The sequence below is a fragment of the Bidens hawaiensis genome, unplaced genomic scaffold (assembly GCF_021521415.1).
Source record: "Bidens hawaiensis isolate Kalapana, Puna unplaced genomic scaffold, B.hawaiensis_p1.1 tig00008501_1, whole genome shotgun sequence".
Classification (NCBI taxonomy): Eukaryota; Viridiplantae; Streptophyta; class Magnoliopsida; order Asterales; family Asteraceae; genus Bidens; species Bidens hawaiensis.
In genome coordinates this window covers 932,421-957,827 of record NW_027491604.1, presented here as the reverse complement: position 1 = coordinate 957,827, position 25,407 = coordinate 932,421, and positions in this window count along the sequence as shown.

Sequence of the window (25,407 nt, the reverse complement as noted above, 5' to 3'; positions counted from 1 at the left end):
AGCGCAAGCGAAAACTGAAAGATTGGTTTTTAAAAACAATATAAGGAAAATGTTGTTAGGATTAATGAAGGCCTTTGGGTCAGGTTCGTTGGTTGATGTTTAGAGGACCAAAGGGGGTGGCCCGTTTAATTATGGAGGATAGCCTATTTGGAGTATTCTTGGTCCCTACTCTATTAAACCTAATTGTTATCTATATATACCTAGTCATGTATCATAATCTTTTGTACCGTGCTTAATAAACATACCCTAGTTGCAGCCCGTGGACTTATGTCGCGTTGACCGAACCACGTAAAATCTTCTGTTTCTTATTTATTGCTTTCGTTTTCTGCGTATGTGTTGGTGTTTTCGCTGCGTACCGAATCTGTTCAATACCGGAGAAGTGTCATCAGAGCTGAAGGTTCGTTAAACACACGGGTGCACTGAGACAGATCAAGAATATCTTCGGTTTGTAAATCCTATTCGTAACCCGTGCAAATTATGTGTTCTTGGTGTGGCACGTTTTCCAAGGAGTTCAAGGTAATTAATTTACTAGTCAAAGGGAATTGTTTTTGTTCTTTTGTCTTTTTCGTGATCAGTAAGCAAAAGAAAAAAAAAAGAGGCCATATAATACAAATTGGGTTTTTATTTGTATTTGTGTGTGTCTTGTTCGATGCGAAACATAAGAGAGAAAGAGAAGTCTATTGTTTCGTCCTCTAGCATTTAGGGTTTTGATAATCCCTTGGAGACCTCATTGTTTTTACCGGAATTACGTCGCAGCCATTAAGGAGAATACCACGTGTTACAGGCGTGTTTTGCGACGGTTATCAAAGAAAGAAGTAGTGTTGGCTGCTTCTAGTTGTTGGGCTAGAATCGAAGGTTGGGTGTTCAAGATTCAGTTTCACTACAAAAAAAAAGACCATTAGAGACTAAATTATTAGGGACTGATAGATCAATCTCGAATACATAATATCTATGACTTATTTGTCAGTCGCTAATAATATTAGGGACTGGTTTTAAATGACTAATGTTTGTGACTGATAATCAGTCCCTAATATACAGACACCTTATTTGAGACTGAATTTTAGTTCTAAATATCTCTATGAAATATAAGGTTTTGGAAGGAAACATTTTAGCGACTAAATTTTAGTACCAATATGTATGGTGACTAGTCTTCAGTCTCTATCATAAAAGGGACATATTAGATACTAAAATTTAGTTATTAAAATTGTAAACCGAAGCCTAATTTGGGATTTGTATAGTCTTAAATGCATCTTGCATGTTAAAAGATCAAGGGCTGATTTTCAGTCTCTATGTATTTGGCGCAAAATCAATCAGGTAAAAAACTAATAGAGGCTGGTTAATTAAATACAAAAATAATACAACTGACCTTTTTCATAACTGATATTTAGTCTTTGAAGCATTTTGTAGATGACATAAGTATGGGTTGGTTGTTTTGGACAAAAATCTGCTAAGGATAATGTATCAAAATCTGTTATGTGTGGTTTAGTGCTAAAATGATAATAGCGATTATATGAACGAAACTGAGAGGAACACAGCGACGTGATTACGAGGGAAAAAGCCCTTAACCTTGATAGTCTTACTCCGGTCAAAACTTATCGAGGTAATCGTTGGTAAAATAACTCCGGTCAAGGATTAATTAGATAATCTTTGGTCGAAGTACTTTAGTCAATGATCAACAAGGTAACCTTTGGTCGATGAGTATATGGTTATCGTGGTCTCCGGCACAAAAAACCCCCGGACGGTGAAAACTATCACTGTCTATTATATTAATAAACAAAAGATGGTTACAAATGTGGTGGAAACTGGAGAATCTGATCGAGATTACAAAGAAAGCTAGTGTATAGAGAGAATAATTGTTTCTACTCTAGTGTGTGTGTACATGTGTGTAGTTGTAACCTAATTCGATCATAAACTCGATATTTAAAGGGAATAACAACTAACAACTTTTCCTAAAAATCCGGAAGTCTTCGACTAACCACTCCATGACTTTGACCACGTGCCTATAGCCATCCAGTTGCGAATTAAGTGGAGGACCAGGTCTAGGAACCGTTAATGTTGATAAATATCAACATTCATATGAGAAACAATCGTTAACAGCACCAAATACCGAGGATCCATGATCCTGACATAGCTCTGGAACTCTTCAGAAGGATAATTGATCCATACACGTCTTCAAGAATAACATATCCTCAGTACTCAGTTATTTGTGACACAACAAGAAGTCCTATAAATCTGTCACTTCTCCCACTAAACGTGTTACAGCCATTTGACCACGTGTTTGACAAGTCCAATAGCGAGATATCCGGTGGAATAAGTCTTGGCGCCGTTATACTTATTAAATAACAACCTACACACAAGAAACAATTGTTAATAATACCAAGTACTGAGGACCACTGATCCTGACAGGATCTGTCTAAGGATAACTGATCCAAGAACATATGTCAGGATAACGTATCCACAGTGTCAAATTTCCGTGCCCTAACAATTGCTCCCAAAATGGCGGTTGTGATAAGATCACAGATATCATTTTGCCTTTGAATTCAGACTTCCTGCAAAAACGGATGAGATTTGACAAGCTATATATAATTATCATATATCTATGGAGTTTAAGAACTTCCCTTCAAGCTATATATCCAAAACTTCTTATTTTTCCTGCAAATCATGATCAGCTAGTAACACATGTTTAACCCGGGTGGATGGTCTATATTTTGAACGGTGAAGTCCGGGTTAAAACTTTTAGTTAAGTCCAGGTGACTTATGTTTAATAAAACTTTTGACTATTCGCCTGTTACTTGTTATTTTGAAAGTTTGTTTGATATAGCTTAAGTCTCATTGGAAGTTTTAAGAAATAATATACTTGAGTAAAAAGTTTTTAGGATAAAATATCCTTGCAAAAATAAACCAGGATCTTAAATCCTTATAAAAATAGATTGAGAATAATGAATCCTTATATCTATGAAGATATAAACTGAAATCAAATAAGTGTAAACCGATAAACATAAATCATGCCGTAAGGTCTGGTTAGACCTAAGTTACCATAAGTATTGATCCTTTTGCAATCCTTATAAAACTGAATTAAAGGATTTTGAATCCATAAATATTGATCCTTCGGTGATCCTCAGAATCTAATTTATGATACCTGATGCAAATAACTTACGATATTATCTGGGATTAAACCCAATAAACCGGGGACAAGCCCACAAAATAAACTGGGGACAAGCCCAACAAACTGGGGACAAACCCATAAAATAAACTGGTGACAAGCCCAACAAACTGGGGACAAGCCCATAAAATAAACTGAGGACAAGCCCAACAAACTAGGACAAGCCCATAAAATAAACTGGGGACAAGCCCGTGCAACTGGGGACAAGCCCGTGTAATCTGGGGATAAGCCCAAACTGGGGACTGGCCCAAAGATACGGATGTCAACTGGGGACTCGCCCAAACCAGGATTTAGCCCAAACGTGAGATAACGTGAAAACGTTATAAACCGGTGGTATGGTACGTCTACCATAATTCGTAGGATCCTCCATATAGCCGAAGACAATGAAATTGTCAGCCACTAAGCGTGTAATGGTAACGCTGCCCCGGACTATACGTTGGATAGCGTGCGCAACTGGCGATCGTGAGAAAGGTGAAAACCTTTAAACCGTAGGGGATAGGACCATCGGGGGTCATACCCAATCGTGGGCAAGGCCAAGGGAAATAGTATATTACCTTAAATGTAAAGAAGAGGTGGCCAACCTCTTGATCATTGAACCTCTTAATGAAATCTGCATTGTTACTTAAAAACGTGGAAAAGATAAATGTTAAGAATACATTATCATTAAAATAACAAGAATATGAAATGACTAAGTGATCAGATAGATATTACCAACTTTAGGATCCTTGATCCTAGATGGATGCTTGATTCTCGAAGGATAGTAGATCCTGACTATAAAAAATACTTTTTAAGATGGATAGCGTTCCATGCTCTGGGTAACCTATTGCCTTCCATAGTTAGCAAGTGACATGCCCCCTTTCCAGCTTCTGACTCGATCAAGTAGGGGCCTTCCCATTTGGGTGCTAGCTTTCCATCTGTTGGATTAGTTGTGTTTTGGAAGGTTTTCCTCAAGACTAGATCTCATTCTTGAAATCTTTTGAGCCTTATATTTTTGTTATATGCCCCAGCTACCCTTTGTTGATATGCTGCCATTCTGATCTTGGCTAGGTCTCTGAGTTCTTCAACTGTATCCAAGTCTTCAAAAAGGATTTCTTTATTGGCCTCATGATCACGGATGCTTGTTCTGCCTGTATGGACCATCATTTCTGTAAGGACTATTGCTTCTGATCCAAACACCAATGAGAAGGGTGTATGGCCTGTTGCATTCTTGGGTGTTGCCCTGTCAGCCCAAAGGACATAAGGTAGCTTTTCAGCCCACTTTCCTTTCTTGTATCCTAGCTTCTTTTTCAAGTTGTTGATGATTATCTTGTTGCTAGACTCCGCTTGACAATTAGCTTGAGGATGTACTGGAGTAGAGGTAATCATCTTGATGCCCCAACTGTCACAAAAGTTAGTGGTTCTCTTCTCGATAAACTGGGAACCATTGTCACAAACAATTTCAGCGGGAATACCAAATCTAGTTATAATATTTCGTTTAATAAAAGATATTACTTCCCTTTCTCGGACTTGTACAAATGCTTCTGCCTCAATCCATTTGGAGAAGTAGTCAGTCATAGCAAGCATAAAGACTTTTCCACCTGGTGCTTTTGGCAGTTTGCCTACAATATCCATACCCCATTTCATAAAAGGCCATGAGGAGGATATAGGATATATAGGCTCCACTGGTTGATGAAGGATGTTCGCGTGTCTTTGGCAAGCATCACACTTCTTTGAATACTCCACTGCATCCTTCTTCATTGTTGGCCAGAAGTATCCAGTTCTGAGTATCCTGGAAAATAACGCTCTTCCACCTGTGTGATTGCCGCAATCTCCTTCGTGAAAATCCTTAAGTACTTCTTGGATCTCAGGATCCTCGATGCATCTCAGATATGGACTTACAATAGATTTTCTATATACCATATCATCTAATAAAATATATTGGGATACCTTGAGTTTGAAGGACTTGGGATTTTCTGTGGTAGGGATTTCTCCATCCTAGAGGAATTTCTTGATTAGGAGGATCCAAGATCCTACTTTTAGTAAGGATGAGGGATCCTTAGGTTCCTCTGTGCATTCCATAGTTACTTCCACAGTTTTTTGTTCTCCACTTGCCGGAGACAATATGTGAATGATAGGTATCTTTATATCATCCGGGATCTTCAATGATGATGCTAAGTTTGCTAAGGCATCTGCCCCAACATTTTCTTCTCTAGGTACCTGTAATATACTAAACAACTCGAAGGATTTTGCTAATTCATTCATAATTTCTAAATATTTGACCATATTCTCACCTTTTACGGTGTAAGAACCGTTAAAGTGATTAGTTATAAATAAAGAGTCTATATAAACTTGAAGATACCTGAACCTCATTTTTTTTGGCTAAAAGTATACCTGCAATAAGTGCTCCGTATTCTGCCTCATTGTTGGTGGCTTTGAATGCATATGCAGTGGACTGGGGTATTATGTCCCCCTGTGGCGATTTCAGTAGGATGCTCCATCTGTGAAGAGGGTCCAAGGATCCTTTGTTTCTTCTAGTTGCTGAACTTCCAAATCAGCTTCCTTCAGCATGTCGCTACAGAAATAAGCCACAAAGTCTGCAAGCTCTCGTGACTTAATGGTTGTTCTAAGCTCATACTGAATGTCATATGCACTCAACTTCACAACCCACTTGGCCATCCTTCCTGACAACTCTGTCATTCTAATCACATCCTTAACAGAATAGTTAGTTCTCAAAATAATAGTATGGTGTTTAAAAATAATGTCTCAACTTGGTTGAGGAAATAATCAAAGCAAGAATTAAATTCTCAATGTAAGAATACCTGACCTCTGCGTCTAAGAGGCTTTTACTTGCATAATATACCAGATGATGTGGACCTTCATGATCCTTCGCCAGAACAGCACTGACTTCGTTACCTGAAACGTCTAAGTATAGAGACAACGGCTCACCATAAATTGGCTTCATCGAGACTATTGTTGAGGATAGATAATCCTTGTAACGATTCCGACGAAACCCGGTATACCCTAACCGGTAGACAATAGTTACGTCATATTTAATGTCGGGTACATGAATTACCATAGTAATTATACGAGAATACATGGTTCACTGTATTGATTGTACGTGAATATATAATTCATCGTATTGAATAGGCGATCAATCGATCGATAGTTATTGAAACCCGAACGAATCGAGGGTTCAATTATAGACGATATCTATAATATTTAGTGATGTTACGAAGCATTAATGCTTCGGGATAAGTAAAGTACGACACAGAAAAAGAATTTCGATTTAATGGTACGTCGGTACATTAAACGAAACCTTTAATACCAAACCAAGCAAGAGACGATTGATTAAGCCGAAAAAGATGCACAATTAATGATAATATGATGTTTTAAGTTAATAAATTTCATGGTTTAGGTTTTTAAAGTTTTTAAATCGGTTTTATATAAATTTCAGTTTTAAGCCGAAAAACGACCGTTTTAGCCTCGTTTTAAGCCGAATTAGACATTTAACCGAAAAACGAACTGAACCAGATTATCCAAAACATTATCCGGATTATGAGAATCCAAATGTGTGGCCTAAAATGGAGAGGTGGGTCCCACCCCACCCCCCTAACCAACCGATCGGACCACATAGGGGTTATACCCCATTCCATTTCTTTTTTTTTACATCAACATTCAACAATCCATTCATTCTCTCAATAATTTCATCCAAAAACCGAGAGTTCTAGCAAGAAAAACAAGGTAATGAACGAGTTAATCACGTGTTCATCTTCGTTTCTTGAGGTTGTTTGCAAGAAAATGAGGTTTCCAAGATGAAAAACCGATTCTTGCATGATCAAGTGATGTATACGGGTAATACAAGGGATCTTGGTCCAAGAAAGGAGTTAAACGAACCAAAAATGAATTTTTACGGTTAAATCTTTGTTTTTAAAGCAATAACCGAAACTATAGTGTAAGAGGCTTGATCGTGAGTGTAACTTGCTTGGTATTGTGGTATGTTGGTTGTAGGTTCTGTGTTTAGTGGTAGATAAGGCGGAAAGACGAGTTTGTAGCTTGTAGTGGCGGAAAACGAAAGGTATATTCGGTTTATGTTCGGTTTTGGAATTTTTGGACAGATTGTGGTGTATTTAGAGTTGGATCTTGAAATTTTACAGGGATGTTCTATATATGAAAATATGAGTTCTGTGAATTTTTGGTAATTTTTGGACAAAGGATGAATATTTGATGAATTTAATGCTCGGTTTTGGCCAAAAATGGTGAAAAATAGTTAAATATCATGAAAAATTCTGGAAAATTTCAGATACGCTTTTTATAACATGTATAAGTCACACACAAAATTTGAGGTCAGTTGAAGAAGTCTAAGTATGCTTTTCGGGTAAACGAGTTCTAGGGTTTTCTAGCTCGGTTTTAGTGAAAATGGCATGTAAAGAAGATTTTGGTTCTGGAAAAATTACAGGGAACTATGTGGATGGCAGGGGACATCCAGGAGAAATTTGGGATTTTTCTAAGATTGTTTGGTATTTACGACATATTTAGTGTTTAAATGGTGTTTAAAAATAGATAAATAAGTTTTAAATATAGAAATTAATTCTGGAAATATTTTTATAAAATTCCCCACTGTCAAAAAGTGATTTGTGCAAAATTTCAAGATCCGAGATTAAACGGATAATTATTTGTGTAAAAACAAACTTTTAAACCTTAAAATGCGTGAACCGGTAAAGTTCGCTTAAGCGAGCTGACTGGTGTATAAAAACCCTAAAAATGGACTATTTTCATATAAATGAGTTAAACAAGTAAAAATGAATCATCCGAAACTAATTCGGATGATTTGAGTAATTTTAACCTATTTTAACAGTTTCCGGTACGCTAAAGACGGAAACGGGTCCCGCGGCCAATCGGGGCGTCTAAGCCGAGCTCAAATTTCACAACTTTAATTAAATTGTCAGTCAACCACTACTTTCGGGTCGTGTGTGACCAAACTCATTTTTGAAACGTAAAAACGGATAACCGTGCTAGGCACGCAAAACGAGAAAAAACGACTAATATTAATTGTGACCATGAAACTCTAAACGATAACACAATCTGAGTCCGGAGAAGTATTTTGGGTACAGTACTGGGTTAACAGTGTCCCCAGATGTACCGGTTGATACGGTTAAAAGATTATATAAACAATAATTGTATAATAACGATCGTAGGGATCATATTACAGATTGGACGTATTAACTGATAATGATTGTTGTTACCTGCTTGCATGTGCTAAGGTGAGTTTCACGAGCCCCTTTTTCTGAACTGTTTTCGAATATTTTCTCGGGGCGGAAGCATGTTTTTACTGAAATGTTTAAGTACATACTGAACGCATGGATTTGCGTGGATTTATATATATTTTATTGTACGGGAATCGTACGGAAATGTACTAAGATGGTAATTGTCTGAGTTGCTAACATTCTAAGGCCCGGAACACGAGTGATTAACTGAAAGCCGGTAGAGTGTGGATAGTACTATTGGTTTGACAAACCCAACTGGTCCGGCTTGGATTTGCTGATGTTTCCCAGCCAGTTGCACATGTCTATTTTGTTGTTATTTATTTTGCTATGTAATGTTAGACATAGCGGTTTGGGGCAGTTCCGTGGGCGGGGGATATGCCACGGGCCCGTGGGCGGGGAATATGCCACGGGGGTTGTGTGTGATAGTCAGAGGTTTCACTTGTGGGCTCAGCATATTTACATCGTAATTCTGGGTTAACATTGCCCCCGGAATGAGTACAGTACTGGGTTAACAGTGTCCCCAGATAATATTATATTTTGATATGGATTTATCATGGTTTACTCAAATTGTGAAACTCACCAACTATTCGTAGTTGACCCGTTTTCTCACATGCTTTTCAGGTACAATTAAGATGAAGTGATTGCTTACGTGCTAAGTGCTTGATGTGTGTAAGATTTGCGTGCAGGATATTAGGATACATTATAACAAATAGAATTGTGTATCGTATTGTATGATGTGTGTATCACCTAGACGGTAATGAAATACAAGTTAATGTAATTTGAAGTATATTAATGTATTCAGTTTTCTTTATAAACAATGTGGTTGATATCAGACGAGTCTGTCGCACCCCGTTTACGTTTCCGCTGCAATTGCGGGGTGTTACAGAACTTGGTATCAGAGCCATTGGTTATAAATGAATTAGGATGTCTTTAAAAGATACCTAGAATATAACCAGTAGCTCAAGTATTATAGGATCTGAATATCAACTAATAATTTATAGTGACGAGATCTGGATGAACTTGGATGGACAAGTGAGTTATTATGGTCCGGAACATAATAACAGACTTGTACGCACGAGGGAATTCAGGGGAAGTCACGGGGTACATTAATAGGTAAAAAGGGCAACATATGTGTAAAGTATATAGTATTATTTATACGTGCTAATGTGTATATATATATGTACATATCTTGTGGGTACATGTATTGAGAAATGGGACCCGGATAAGGAACCGGGGGATGAAATAATAAAAGTACCGAGGATGCTGAAATTTCTAGAGCATCGGTTGATAATGAGTCTGACTTATCGGGCCATAGTTATGATAGTACCAAGTTAGATCTCCCGTTTGACATTAACCAGAAATATCTAGTAACCGTCACTCCCAACCAAAATTGATAAATCCCTTACCCTACCAACACCGGTACCGTATATCCTAATAACCCCCCTATGTTCACCCGAACCGCCGACCCTCACGTACGGATGGACCTGTACCTGAACCTATTCCTATTCCATTAAGGTAAAAAAATAAATAAATAAATAAATAAAATGAAATAAAATAATAATAATAATAATAATAAATTTGATAGTAAATGAGCAGATAAAAAAAATAATATATATAGAAATATATATATGTATTTCTCACTCTCAAACATATGAGTCATACCACCTCCAGATCGAGAATTACTGATTTTAGCAAACCTAGAACGCTTGAGGACATTGACTGAGCAAGTGATAGAGTTTCCCATAATAGTAATTAATAATATTTGAAGGCAACCCATGTTGCGCGATCACCTTGAACCTTGCAACTCCCTATGTTATCCTTACATCCGTTAGATGCCCATACCCATGTATACTCGAATAGAATGATTACCCATACACAAAGAGGTGTTGGAATCATTATAGCCTAATTGGTTGTTCGTTCGTAGGTGGTATACCGTGTATGCCGAATATACGAATAGACACGGATATTATAACTCCGTGGTACGTAATCATTTGGTGCTCACGGTGAGCATGTATCGGTTATGCTGACATGCAGAAGGATATTGAAATCAAGCATATTAAACATTGATCTTTGTTGAGAAAGATCTATATGTCAGTGGGTGACAAGGGTTATGAAACATATTTAAACGTTAACCGACGTCAGGTTAAGTCCATATGTTATTATATTTGTGGGACATATATACTAGATGCCGGTATGTGTAATATATATGATAATATTTGGTGTGTATGTGTACCTGTTGTTATGATTGAGCTGGTAACGAGTTATACGGTGAGATTAGTATTGATTACTGTGTACGGGATGAGTACGGCAGAATGACATAAAAAGAGTAGCTCCAATGATGGAGATTGATATGATTCAGTTGATTGCTCAAAGATAGCAGATGATGATACCGAATGTCGTATCACAGATCACTGCTAGTGTTGATGCAAATGTGATCGCAGAATTATAGATCGAGCAATCACATGATTATGAATATTTCAACTCTTAGTGTTATTACTAAGAGTGATAATGTCCCACCAAATACTATTATGACTACAAGTATTAATTATAAACTAAACATGAATAGTAGTCGTAATGAATTAGATCCGGTATGAAGGATATGTTTGTTGTTTGTGTTAAGGGGATTATTAATAGTGTACTGATGGTAAAGGGAGGAATAGATTAGCGAGTGGATAGAAAAGATCGAAATGGTTAAGGATGTTGGTAAGATTCTAGAACATTGTGTAGTGAAATATGCTACAGATATGTTGGTAGATTATGTTGTATCGTGATGGAACACGATGGTACAAAATTATAGTTAGAAAATTTTTGCTCAGATGATATGGTCAGGATTTAAAATTCTTGTGCTAGAGCACTTTTATTCGAATAATTAAGTTCAGAGACTGGAAACTGAGCTATGGAAGATAGAAATGTTGTGTGCTGATCACTTAGAACGCGCTAATCGTTTAAAGGAATTGTCATGTCTGTTAACATGGCTAATTACTCCTGAAACTAAGCAAAGTGAGCGCTATATTGGGGACTAACTCCATCGATAAGGAGTATAGTCAATCCTGTAAAATATACAACCTTTGGAAGGGTTGTGTCACAAGCCAGCATTGATATATTTGACGCTATGGGAAGTGGACTGGAAGGACGTTAGGTGAGACGTCGAGTGTTAAAGAAGAGAAATGATAAAGGTATAGTGCAAGATAGACTTTTGAATAAGTAGGTATGTCCTACAACCCAGAATCATACTAAAGACTAGTTCTGGTGTGAAACATGAACCGCATGAAGGGTCCTTCCCTAAATGTGGAAAATATATGGTTATCGGCAGGAAGAAGAATGTCGAGTGATAGTAGGCCACAGGTGTGGTAAAGATGGACGTAATGCCCCAATTGTAGAACCAATTGAAGACATGTGAACCGGCAACCCCAACCCATTCGTGTACAACCACTCCGAACCCAACAGTTTCAATAACAATCCATCCAAAGAAATCAAATTATGCCAAACGGTTGTACTTGCTATGAATGTGGCAGTACAGAACGTTTCAAGAGAAATTGCCCAAAGTTGAACCAAGGTGTCGTTGGAAGATGAACCTCATGACAAGCATCAACCTCTGATCAAGCAAGGAGCCGTGCTTTTGTGAGTAATCCGAATAAAGCACGTCATGATCCAAAGGTGGTACTAAGTATGTGGTAGTTTTAAATCAATAGGCTTCAGTGATATTTTTACGATCGTCGATAGAAGTTAGTTCCTGTTAATCTCCTGTCATTTGGAAAAATACCGATTAGTGAAACTATAGAACCCTATACTGTAGAATCACTAACGGTAAATCCCTAATGGTTAATTAAATTGTTCGGAATTGTCCTATTATTCTGAACGATTAACATTTCCTTATTGACCTACGACCAGTAAAGTTAAGAAGTTTTGACGAAATAGTTAACATGGATTGGCTAACTCAAAATGAAGCTGAAATCAAATATGAAAAGAAGATGATTAGAAGCTCTCCTTCGGACGATGAAACGATTAGATACAGAGAAAAGTGTACGGTATTATGTTACCACTCTAATCTCATCTTGAGATGCTATAATATTTACGAAAAGAAGACGTGGTGTATTTAACAAACGCGATTGCCAAAGTATTTAAAAGAAAACATATAGAAGATATCCCGATGGTACGCGAATTTCCACAAGTTTTTCCCAGAAGAACTTCCTGGATTACCGCCAACCCGACAGGTCGAATTCAGAGTCGGTTTAATGTCTCAAGCTGGTCCTGTTGCTAAAGCACCCTACCGACTTGCACCGTCCGAGATGCAAGAATTATCCAATCAGTTACAAGAATTGTTGGATAAAGGATTCATACGATCTAGTTAGTCACCGTGGGGTGCACCAGTGTTATTTGAGAAATGAAGGACGGAGGTGTTAGGATATGTATTGATTAGAGAGAATTGCATAAAGTGAAGATCAAGAATAGGTATTCACTTCTTCGAAGTGAACGATCTGTTTAACCAACTGCAAAGGGCGATTTACTTTTAAAAAAAAATGGTTTTAGATATAGTTATCACCAAATGAAAAGTCCAAGAGGAGGACGTTGCAACAACAGCGTTTCGGACTCGTTACGGCCATTATGAATTCTTATTTATGTCGTTCGGGCTAGCAAATGCGCCGGCAGTGTTCATGGAACTCATGAACCGAGTCTGTAAACTTTATTTTGACAAATTTGTCATAGCATTCATTGATAATATTTTGATATATTTGCAACGTAAGGAAGAGCACGAATGACGTTTAAGGAAAATGGTGGAAGTGTTAAAGCATGAGGAGTTATACGCGAAGTTTTCGAAATGTGACTTCGAATACCGAAAGCATAATCCCTTGGTCATGTTGTAAAGCAACAAGGATTTCACATAAATTCAAATAAGATAGAAACCATTAAAATTGGCAGTCACCCAAGGCGCCAAAGGAAACGCGCCAATTTTTAGGACTAGCCGGAGACTATCAGCGGTTTATTAAAGAAATTTTAGCATTACCCAACTCATAATCCTTTGTACGACGCAAATGTACAAATTTTATAGATGATAAGAGACCGCAGTCTCATATTCATCGAAGATGAGTCGAGTTGTTAAGCGATTAGGACTGTGACATCCGTTATCACCCCGGCAAGGCTAACGTTGTAGCCGATGCCTTGAGTAGGAAAGATCGGGTTAAGCCATTGCGAGTGCGAGCACTGGGGATGATAGTCCAGTCGAACCTTTCGGACCTGATACGAGTCGTTCAACGTGAGGCGTTGAAAGAGGAACAATTGGAAAATGAGGGACTTTACGGCAACGAGAAGAATTTTGAACAGCGCGTGGACGAAATTCTCTATTTCAAAAATTGGGTTTGGATCCCGACCCTCCATGACCTTCGTGAATTAATCATGGAAAAAGCGCATAGATCGAAATATTCCATACATCCGGGATCGGAATAGACTATTGATGATACGAATATCTGAAAGGATTGTATTAATGGCCGAGTTTGGAGAAAGATATGGTTACGTATGTTGGTGAAAATTTAAGTTATGCAAGAGATAAGGCTGCATACCGAAAACCCTTGGGAACGCCACAACGACAGAAAATTCGCCAATGATAGTGGGAATAAATTACATTGGATTTCGGGACGCAAATTCCCAAGATATATCAAAGGCATGAGGAAAATTGGGTAATCGCGGATCGATTAACCAATCCTCGCATTTCATTCCAATCTATGACGATTACCACCATGAATTCTCGCCCAAATTCCTGATGGTGAAATGGTATCTCGTCGTGGAGTACCATTTTCAATGATCTCAGATCGAAATAGTCATCCTACTTCCAATATTGGAAGACGGGGAAGGAAGCATCGAGAGCTTAAAGCTTTCTATGGGTAAAGTGATTATCACCAATTTGTTAAATCGAAAATGGGCGTCAATCAAGCCATAAGATTTGAATTGATTCGAGAAACAACCAATCGGATTTATAATATTTAAGATAAGCTGAAAGCAGCGCGAGATTGGCAAAGGATTTATGCCAACATTCAAAGGAAACCATTGTCACCGGAAAGAGGTGACAAGGCACTATTAAGGCATCACCTTCGAAAGGTGATATGAGGTTTGGCAAAACAGAAAATAGCTCCTTAATATATTGGACCTCATGAGACTGTCTCCATGATTGGTCATTTAGTTTGTCGATTAAAGTACTCCAGGGGCTAAGTACTATACATGATGTTTTGCCATGTATACGGATTGAAAAGTACCTAAGCGATGAGGCAACGAGAGTACTAATAATGGAGGTACTCATAGAAGACGTGCTTGATACCATAAATAATTCCGTAGAGATAGTAGACGGAGAACAAAACAGTTTGGACATACCAAGCTTTATTGATTAAGCTTAAGTGGAATCCACCGCGAGGACCAGATTATACCTGGTAACGTGAGGGTGAATTCTGAAGGAAAAACCCCCCACCTTTCTCTCGGAAGGGGATAGTGGGCGTGTAAAATTTCGAGGACGAAATTTCTTAACGGGGGGAGAATGTAATGATTCCGACGAAACCCGGTATACCCTAACCGGTAGACAATAGTTACGTCATATTTAATGTCGGGTACATGAATTACCATAGTAATTATACGAGAATACATGGTTCACTGTATTGATTGTACGTGAATATATAATTCATCGTATTGAATATGCGATCAATCGATCGATAGTTATTGAAACCCGAACGAATCGAGGGTTCAATTATAGACGATATCTATAATATTTAGTGATGTTACGAAGCATTAATGCTTCGGGATAAGTAAAGTACGGCACAGAAAAAGAATTTCGATTTAATGGTACGTCGGTACATTAAACGAAACCTTTAATACCAAACCAAGCAAGACACGATTGATAAAGCCGAAAAAGATGCACAATTAATGATAATATGATGTTTTAAGTTAATAAATGTCATGGTTTAGGTTTTTAAAGTTTTTAAATCGGTTTTATATAAATTTCATTTTTAAGCCGAAAAACGACCGTTTTAGCCTCGTTTTAAGCCGAATTAGACATTTAACCGAAAAACGAACTGCACCAGATTATCCAAAACATTATCCGGATTACGAGAATCCAAATGTGTGGCCTAAAATGGAGAGGTGGGTCCCACCCCACCCCCTAACCAACCGATCGGACCACATAGGGGTTATACCCCATTCCATTTCTTTTTTTTACATCAACATTCAACAATCCATTCATTCTCTCAATAATTTCATCCAAAAACCGAGAGTTCTAGCAAGAAAAACAAGGTAATGAACGAGTTAATCACGTGTTCATCTTCGTTTCTTGAGGTTGTTTGCAAGAAAATGAGGTTTCAAAGATGAAAACCGATTCTTGCATGATCAAGTGATGTATACGGGTTATACAAGGGATCTTGGTCCAAGAAAGGAGTTAAACGAACCAAAAACGAATTTTTACGGTTAAATCTTTGTTTTTAAAGCAATAACCGAAACTATAGTGTAAGAGGCTTGATCGTGAGTGTAACTTGCCTGGTATTGTGGTATGTTGGTTGTAGGTTCTGTGTTTAGTGGTAGATAAGGCGGAAAGACGAATTTGTAGCTTGTAGTGGCGGAAAACGAAAGGTATATTCGGTTTTTGTTCGGTTTTGGAATTTTTGAACAGATTATGGTGTGTTTAGAGTTGGGTCATGAAATTTTACAGGGATGTTCTATATATGAAAGTAAGAGTTCTGTGAATTTTTGGTAATTTTTGGAGAAAGGATGAATATTTGGTGAATTTAATGCTCGGTTTTGGCCAAAAATGGTGAAAAATAGTTAAATATCATGAAAAATTCTGGAAAATTTCATATAAGCTTTTTATAACATGTATAAGTCACACACGAAATTTGAGGTCAGTTGGAGAAGTCTAAGTAGGCTTTTCGGTTAAACGAGTTCTAGGGTTTTCTAGCTCGGTTTTAGTGAAAATGGCATGTAAAAGAATATTTTGGTTCTGGAAAAATTACAGGGGACTATGTGGATGGCAGGGGACATCCAGGAGAAATTTGGGATTTTTCTAATATTGTTTGGTATTTACGACATATTTAGTGTTTAAATGGTGTTTAAAAATAGATAAATAAGTTTTAAATATAGAAATTAATTCTGGAAATATTTTTATAAAATTCTCCACTGTCAAAAAGTGATTTGTGCAAAATTTCAAGATCCGAGATTAAACGGATAATTATTTGTGTAAAAACAAACTTTTAAAGCTTAAAATGAGTTAACCGGTAAAGTTCGCTTAAGCGAGCTGACTGGTGTATAAAAACCCTAAAAATGGACTATTTTCATATAAATGAGTTAAACAAGTAAAAATGAATCATCCGAAATTAATTCGGATGATTTGAGTAATTTTAACCTATTTTAACAATTTCCGGTACGCTAAAGACGGAAACGGGTCCCGCGGCCAATCGGGGAGTCTAAACCGAGCTCAAATTTCACAACTTTAATTAAATTATCAGTCAACCACTACTTTCGGGTCGTGTGTGACCAAACTCATTTTTGAAACGTAAAAACGGATAACCGTGCTAGGCACGCAAAACGAGAAAAAACGACTAATAGTAATTGTGACCATGGAACTCTAAACGTTATCACAATCTGAGTCCGGAGAAGTATTTCGGGTACAGTACTGGGTTAACAGTGTCCCCAGATGTACCGGTTGATACGGTTAAAAGATTATATAAACAATAATTGTATAATAACGATCGTAGGGATCATATTACAGATTGGACGTATTAACTGATAATGATTGTTGTTACCTGCTTGCATGTGCTAAGGTGAGTTTCACGAGCCCCTTTTTCTGAACTGTTTTCGAAAATTTTCTCGGGGCGGAAGCATGTTTTTACTGAAATGTTTAAGTACATACTGAACGCATGGATTTGCGTGGATTTATATATATTTTATTGTACGGGAATCGTACGGAAATGTACTAAGATGGTAATTGTCTGAGTTGCTAACATTCTAAGGCCCCGGAACACGAGTGATTAACTGAAAGCCGGTAGAGTGTGGATAGTACTATTGGTTTGACAAACCCAACTGGTCCGGCATGGATTTGCTGATATTTCCCAGCCAGTTGCACATGTCTATTTTGTTGTTATTTAGCTATGTAATGTTAGACATAGCGGTTTGGGGCAGTTCCGTGGGCTGGGGATATGCCATGGGCCCGTGGGCGGGGGATATGCCACGGGGGTTGTGTGTGATAGTCAGAGGTTTCACTTGTGGGCTCAGCATAATTACATCGTAATTCTGGGTTAACATTGCCCCCGGAATGAGTACAGTACTGGGTTAACAGTGTCCCCAGATAATATTATATTTTGATATGGATTTATCATGGTTTACTCAAATTGTGAAACTCACTAACTATTCGTAGTTGACCCGTTTTCTCACATGCTTTTCAGGTACAATTAAGATGAAGTGATTGCTTACGTGCTAAGTGCTTGATGTGTGTAAGATTTGCGTGCAGGATATTAGGATACATTATAACAAATAGAATTGTGTATAGTATTGTATGATGTGTGTATCACCTAGACTGTAATGAAATACAAGATAATGTAATTTTAAGTATATTAATATATTCAGTTTTCTTTATAAACAATGTGGTTGATATCAGACGAGTCTATCGCACCCCGTTTACGTTTCCGCTGCGGTTGCGGGGTGTTACAATCCTTAAGAGCCTTCAGTGCATCTTCATGCTTTTGAGTCCATTCAAACTTCCATGGTCTTGCCTAATTGTTCTTTGAACATCATATTGACCAGTCTTTGACATGTTGCCCCTGTCATGTCTGAATGCTTAAAGGCAAAGGTGGATTTCTTTTTTTAACGTCTTTCTACCAAGCTTCCAGAACGTCCCAAAGATGTTGTTTTGGTTGCTATGCTACAGTTTGCTTGGTTGTTGGCTTCATCGATGACGAATAATAGTTCTTAGCTTCCACTTGATCGCCATCTATCCTTATTACTCCCCATGGGGTAGGAAGCTTGATGCACTGATGGTATGTAGAAGCCACTGCTTTAATTCCATGTAGCCTAGGCCTGCCTAAAATAACATTGCAACAAGAAAGGTTACCAATTACACAAAATCTTTGATAAGAATTTAACCCTTCGATGTATATCGGAAAGTTGATGTCCCCCAATGTTTTCTTGGTTTCTCCACTAAAACCAAGTAGCACCGATGTTCTTGGGATGAGTTTTAAATCTGGTATGTTCATCTTCTGAAGTACATCATCTTGGATGATATTGACCGAGCTACCACCGTCAACTAGGATCCTGCAAACAAAATAGTTAGCTATAAATAAAGTAATAATCAAACCGTCCTGGTGAGGATCCTGGATGCTTGATTTGTCTTCTTCATCGAAAAAGATTCTTTTGTCAGTTATTGATGTAGTGGGGATAAGCGGTCTTTCCCCATTATTCAATTCGGTCTTCTCAACGAGGGTCTCTGTTGTCGGAGAGGAACATTGAAATATATCTGCGCCTCTGGAGATGAAGTTAATCAGGTGCGTATCTGGTGGTGGTGCTGCTTTTTAAGAGGCTTCTTCTGGATCCTGGATCCTTGATTTCTTACCGGGTGAATTCTATTTTGTTGAAGTACCCAATCTTTCCTAGATCCTTTTATCATCCTCTAGTCTTATAAATCTGAGTGCCCTGTTTCTGACTTCATCTAAAGTCCTGCATGGAGTCATCACAAGATCGTCATAAAATGGGGAGCCTTTTTGAAGTCCCATCTTGAATGCTTCAACAGTTGTAGCTATATCAAGATTTGAAATCTCTAGGGCCTCCTTGCCAAACCTTGTAACAAAATCCCTAAGGGACTCATCATAAGGTTGGGCAACTCTATATAAATCACTAGTTAACTTTTCAAATTTCCTACTACAAGAAAACTGGCTGTTGAACAAGTTAACTAAATGTGATAAAGAAATAACATAATAGGGAGGAAGACTTAGCAGCCATTTAAGTGCAGATCCTGTTAGTGTGGATCCGAAACCCTTGCATAGACAAGCCTCCTTGAACCTTTCAAGAATAGGATTGATCTCCATTCTTTCTCTGTATTGTGCAACGTGCTCCTCAGGATTTGTGGTCCCATCATATGTCTTCATGTTGGGTGTCTTGAATCGCTTAGGGATTTCAGTATAACAGATGGGTGGAGCAAATCTGGATAACTTGTGGCTTCCCTCCGGTATCTCGGGGATTGGACGTATCACCCCGGGAACACTGGATATCATATCCTTGAGCTTTTGTAGTTCCTTAGCTATAGCTTGGTTGATACTTGCATCCTGCATGGAACCACGGTTAGCATCTAAGGATATAGGATCATACAAGTTACCTGCTTGTTGCGTGAACGTCGGCATTCCAGAAGAGTGGCTGATGTAAGAAGCGTCTGTTACAGGCCTTGGTCCACCAGAAGTTGTTGTCTGCATGGGGATTATATCTCCTTCATGGACTTCTGAAGACCGTTGATGTTGAACTCCTAAGGATCCTTGACCCTGATAGGAGGAACCTTGAGGCTGGAAGTTGTAGGATCCTTGGTGACACCCCCAAGAGGATCCTTGTTAAAGGGTTGATAATCCTCTCTGAAACATGGAGGATCCTTGGATCTGCTGATCCATCGATCCTGGATTAAGGACTGAGAATCCTTGCTGAAACATCGAGGATCCTTGAATCTCCTGACCCATGGATCTCAGATCTAGGATGGATGATCCTTAGTGAAAGATGGAGGATCCTTGAGTCTGTTGACCCATGGATCCATGTTGAAAGATAAAGGATCCTTGTCGGAAGAATGAGGATCCCTGAGTTTGCTGGCCCATTGACCCTTGTTGGAGGATAGATGATCCTTGATGAAAATTTGAGGATCCTTGAGCTGGTTGACCCATGGACCCCTGGTGAAGGATAGATGATCCTAGCTGAAACAGTGAGGATCCCTGAGCCTATGGACCCATGGACCCCTGTTGAAGGATAGATGATCTTGGCTGAAACAATGAGGATCCCTGAGCCTGTGGACCCATGGACCCCTGTTGAAGGATAGATGATCCTGGCTGAAACAATGAGGATCCCTGGGCATGTGGACCCATGGAACGCTGTTGAAGGATAGATGATGCTTGCGAGAACTGAGCCAAGGATCCTGGACTGGTGAAATCCAGCATCATGGGCATCAGAGGAGTGTGATCCTCCACTGGTCTGTTAGTCTTCTTGAGATCTTCTATCTCACGAAGGATCCTCTGGTTGGTCTTGTTCTGCTGCTCCATATATTCTTTAACCTGTGAAAACATAGATGAAACATCATTGTTAGTATTAATCACCGGCCCGGCAGCAGCGGTTTCCAGCCGCGGTTTGTGACTTGTTTGGAAGACTGGAGTTTGTGTCTTGTTTCCAGCCACAGTGGTCCTTGGTGCTCCCGTAATTGGAGGAGGCATCGGCGGAAAAATTCTTGATGAGAGAGAAACCGAGGATGGCATGGTTGATGAAGCAGAGGTTGATTGAGAGGCCATTGATGGTGATATGGGTATGAAAGGTTGAATATTGATATGGTATTTTCTGGATTATAGCACCAATTTCCCCACGGTGGGCGCCAAATTGTTTTGGACAAAAATATTCTAAGGATATTGTATCCAAATCTGTTATGTGAGGTTTAGTGCTAAAATGATAACAGCGATTATATGAACGAAACTGAGATGAACATAGCGATGTGATTACGAGGGAAAAAGCCCTTAACCTAGAGAGTCTTACTCCGGTCAAAACTTATCGAGGTAATCGTTGGTAAAATAACTCCGGTCAAGGATTAATTAGATAATCTTTGGTCGAAGTACTTTAGTCAATGATCAACAAGGTAACCTTTGGTCGATGAGTATATGGTTATCGTGGTCTCCGGCACAAAAAACCCCCGGACGGTGAAAACTATCACCGTCAATTATATTAATAAACAAAAGATGGTTACAAATGTGGTGGAGACTGGAGAATCTGATCGAGATTACAAAGAAAGCTAGTGTATAGAGAGAATAATTGTTTCTGCTCTAGTGTGTGTGTAAGTACATGTGTGTAGTTGTAACCTAATTCGATCATAAACTCAATATTTAAAAGGAATAACAACTAACAACTGTTTTGGACAAAAATCTGCTAAGGATCAAGTATCCAAATCTGTTATGTGAGGTAAGGTGCTAACTCGATAATGACAAGTGTATAAGCGTAATATTGGTGAACACAAAGGTTTGATCACGAAGGAAAAAGCCCTTAACCAAGATAGTCTTACTCCGGTCAAAACTTATCAAGGTAATCTTTGGTAAAATGACTTCGGTCAAGGATTAATAAGATAATCTTTGGTCGAATCACTTCAGTCAAGGATCAACAAGGTAACCTTTGGTCGATGAGTATGTGATTATCGTGATCTCCGGCATAAAAAACCCCCGGACGGTGAAAACTATCACCGTCGATTATATTGAAAATAAAAGGTGATTACAAGTGTTACGAAGTTGATGATCGAGATTACAAAGTAAACTAGTGTGTAGAGAGAGTATATGGTTCTGCTCCAGTGTGTGTGAGAATACATGTGTTCTCTAAGTGATCACAATCTCCATTCTATATAAAAGATAATAAATCAATGGAGTTATGACTAATAATCCCTAAAAATCCTCCATTGCCTTCAATATAACTGTTTCCTTAATTATCCACGCGGTTTGTTGATTTGATTGCGAGATTATAGGTTAATCTTGGTAATTAGCCGTTATACCTGCCAATAATATGTTGAGTCAAACAATTGACCTAAGGGGGAGATTGTTGAGTCAAGATTTGACCAAAATGAAGTACATGGAAGATTGGAATCTTCTCAACCTCCTCAGAATTCGCTATGTATGGATCCGGGCACACCTTAGACTTCCGAGCAAGCTTTTACTTAGCAGGGTACGATATTTTATCTATCGGGCAAGGTTTACTTCAAGTAGTCTTCTTTAGTGAATAACCGAGCAGGGTTTGCAAACTAGTGCATTGCCGGGCAAGGTTCACTAGTTTATGTAAATCCGAGCAAGGTTCACTTTATCAAGCAAGTCTGTTCTTCATAGCCAAGTAAGGTTCACTCCCGAGTAAGCTTTTGGCTAACCAAGTCCATGAAGCCAAGTTATTGGAAGACCGGGCAAGGTATTCTTTAATAATTATGGTCCGAGCAAGCTTGATGTATAAATGGAATATCTCTAAGTAACATCGGTCAAGGTTTAACTCAAGCAAGGAACAGTACTCCCGAGTACACTTTGCTAATAAGTTATTGTATAGCAAGGAGTTGATTGGACCATCGAAGAATGTGACAATCGTCAATTTCAGGTTAACTCCGTTAACTCAACTCCGTCAATTCAAACTTAAGATCACTGAATCTATAACACACACTTCATTACATTTAAACTAGGGTTTAAATGACGCTTAACACTTACTACATGTGTAGTCTTTCGGGAATTGCACCGAAACGCAAACAAGTTGACGCAAACGATTGATGAATAAACGAAAAACGTCAAAACAATAATTATGTGATAATTATGTGTTAGACTTATGTGTTATGTGATAATATAGTATAAAACGTTAACTCAAGACATAAACTAGTTGCTTAAGTTAGAAAAACAACAATTGAAAGTGGAGGGACTTGAGTGTAACTTGTATGTCTATAAATATATCATTATCTTAAACCTAACTATTATTATTATTATTAACCCTAACCCGATCGGAACCCCACCCCCCCCCCCCTCTCCTTGGCTGCCGTCCACTCTACATACACATTCAACCCTCAAATCAAGTGTTTGATTGAAGAACTAGGTGCTAGGAAGGTATAATTGATCATCCTTTATATTCTTGTTGATTTATTTTGATGTTTAATGGGTTAATTGAAAACCCTAGATGAGCCGATTTCATGTATGTATGAAGTTAACATGATTGTTGTTGATTGATGATGATTTGATAACTAGATTGAATCTTGTTGCATGTAAATTGTTGTGTCTTAGATTTGAGTTCAAACACAAACCCTAATCAAGTATGTAATATGTAATTGATGTGCATGGATGGTGTTTATGGAGTCTAGAGGGTCATATGAATGCATGATAGTTCATAGGTTGTTATTATGTTGAGTTTGGATGCAAACAGTTTCTGGACAGAATGTGTATTTGATGTTTAAGTGACTGTAACGAAGTGTAAACCTGAAAATTGGTTGAGATTGTTGGTACTACAGTAAACTAGGCTGAGTCTGGTTTCTAAAGAATATAAACTTGTAATTTTTGGACAAGTAGAAGTTAACTTTTATGATTTTACAAAAATGTTGTGCAAAGCTGAGCTGTTAGACCTGCTGTTAGGTTATGTTGTAAATGTTATATCTCATGAACTACGAGACCAATTGGGTTGGTTCCACTTCTGGAAGTTGACTCATTGAGTTAGGAACCTAACCCAAGTGGTCTTGCATTTATTGGATTTTTCCTTGAACGGGAATTGCAAATAACATTCTGTTGCGCATGAATTTGACTGTTATGAGTTTGCTGTAATGATTTGATGATTGTGAGAAAACTATGAGGAATAAAAATGGAATAAAATATGTTCTGGAAACCTAAGACGTATGTGCTTCTGTGATGATTTTTGGTAAATTAATTGAGATGCTATGATCGGTGAAGTAGTACAATCTTTCTAGTAGGATTTCTGTCTCGGTGAAACTAGCTGCTGAGTTTTGTGAAAATGCATGAAATATGATACTTGATAATTTATTATCGTGTTTTGACCAAATTGCCCTTGAGGGGAATGATTGCAAGATAATTGTCGTGTTTTGACTAAAATGCCCTTGCGGGGAATAACTGCTAATTGATTTTCATAATTTGACCAAAATGCCCTTATGGGGAATAATGGCTAGTTGATTGTTAATTGTTGACCAAAATGCCCTTACGGGGAAGAATTGCTAGTAATGTACGTTATGAATACATGACACGTATATGGTTGCTTACACATGTGATGTGTCACAAAAACACTTGTTAAAGTCACACACGATTCACGAACGAAACACGAAACATGTTATGTGCATAGGTATTATGTGCCGGGTCTAGAGACTCGATAATATTCCGACACTTAGAAAAATCTCTTTGTTGTTTTAGAACGTTAGAGAGAGTTTTTCGGTGACGCGCATCTTGGTGATTTATTTTGGGAAATTCTTCGCAAACAGTGAGTTTCACTTTCCCCTCTTTAAACTGTTTTCAAACGCTTTTCACTTGGGGGAGATAACATACTCCACAACGCATTTAAGATTTTGTTATAAATTATATATCACTTGTAAAGGCTAAGTGGCAAACGAAATATTTGAAGTCCTACACATCGAACCGGTTAATATTTAGAATAGCGAGTCACTGTTGAGTAGTACTGCTGGGTTTGACAAACCCCACCCAACGCTAAACTCGACTGGAGGTCGAGCGGGTGTAATTTTGGCTAACACGTACCATGGTCTGGAGGACCTGGTGACAAGGCACTTATTAAACGAGTCAGCTTCGGTGTCGAACACTTAGTAATACTTGTTGTATAGACTAGCTACCTATCGATATATAATTTGACATAACACTATCTGGTAACGCAAAACGCTTAACGCAAAACGCTTAACGCAAAACGCCGTAACGTGGTTACGCAAAACGCTTAACGTAAAACGCTGAACGCAAACGCTAAACGACTTATTTTATATAACTTGTGAACTCACCAACCTTCTGCTGACACTTTTAGTATGTTATTCTCAGGTAGCCGAGGCGGGCGCGCAGTTTAGGAACATGCATTGATTGAAAACGCTTTTGTCCTGCAAACTTATTTTTAACGATTATCTTTGGTTTTAAGTCGTCCTGCGTGACGCAACTTTTGATTAAAGGTTTTTACGCTTCCGCATTTAATTACTCGTAAACGTTTTCATGGTTTTGAAACTTTATTTTATGGTTTGATTATAACTGATGATTCCGATCCTGCCAGTTCACACCCTCTGACGGTAAAACTCCGTTAGTGGATTTT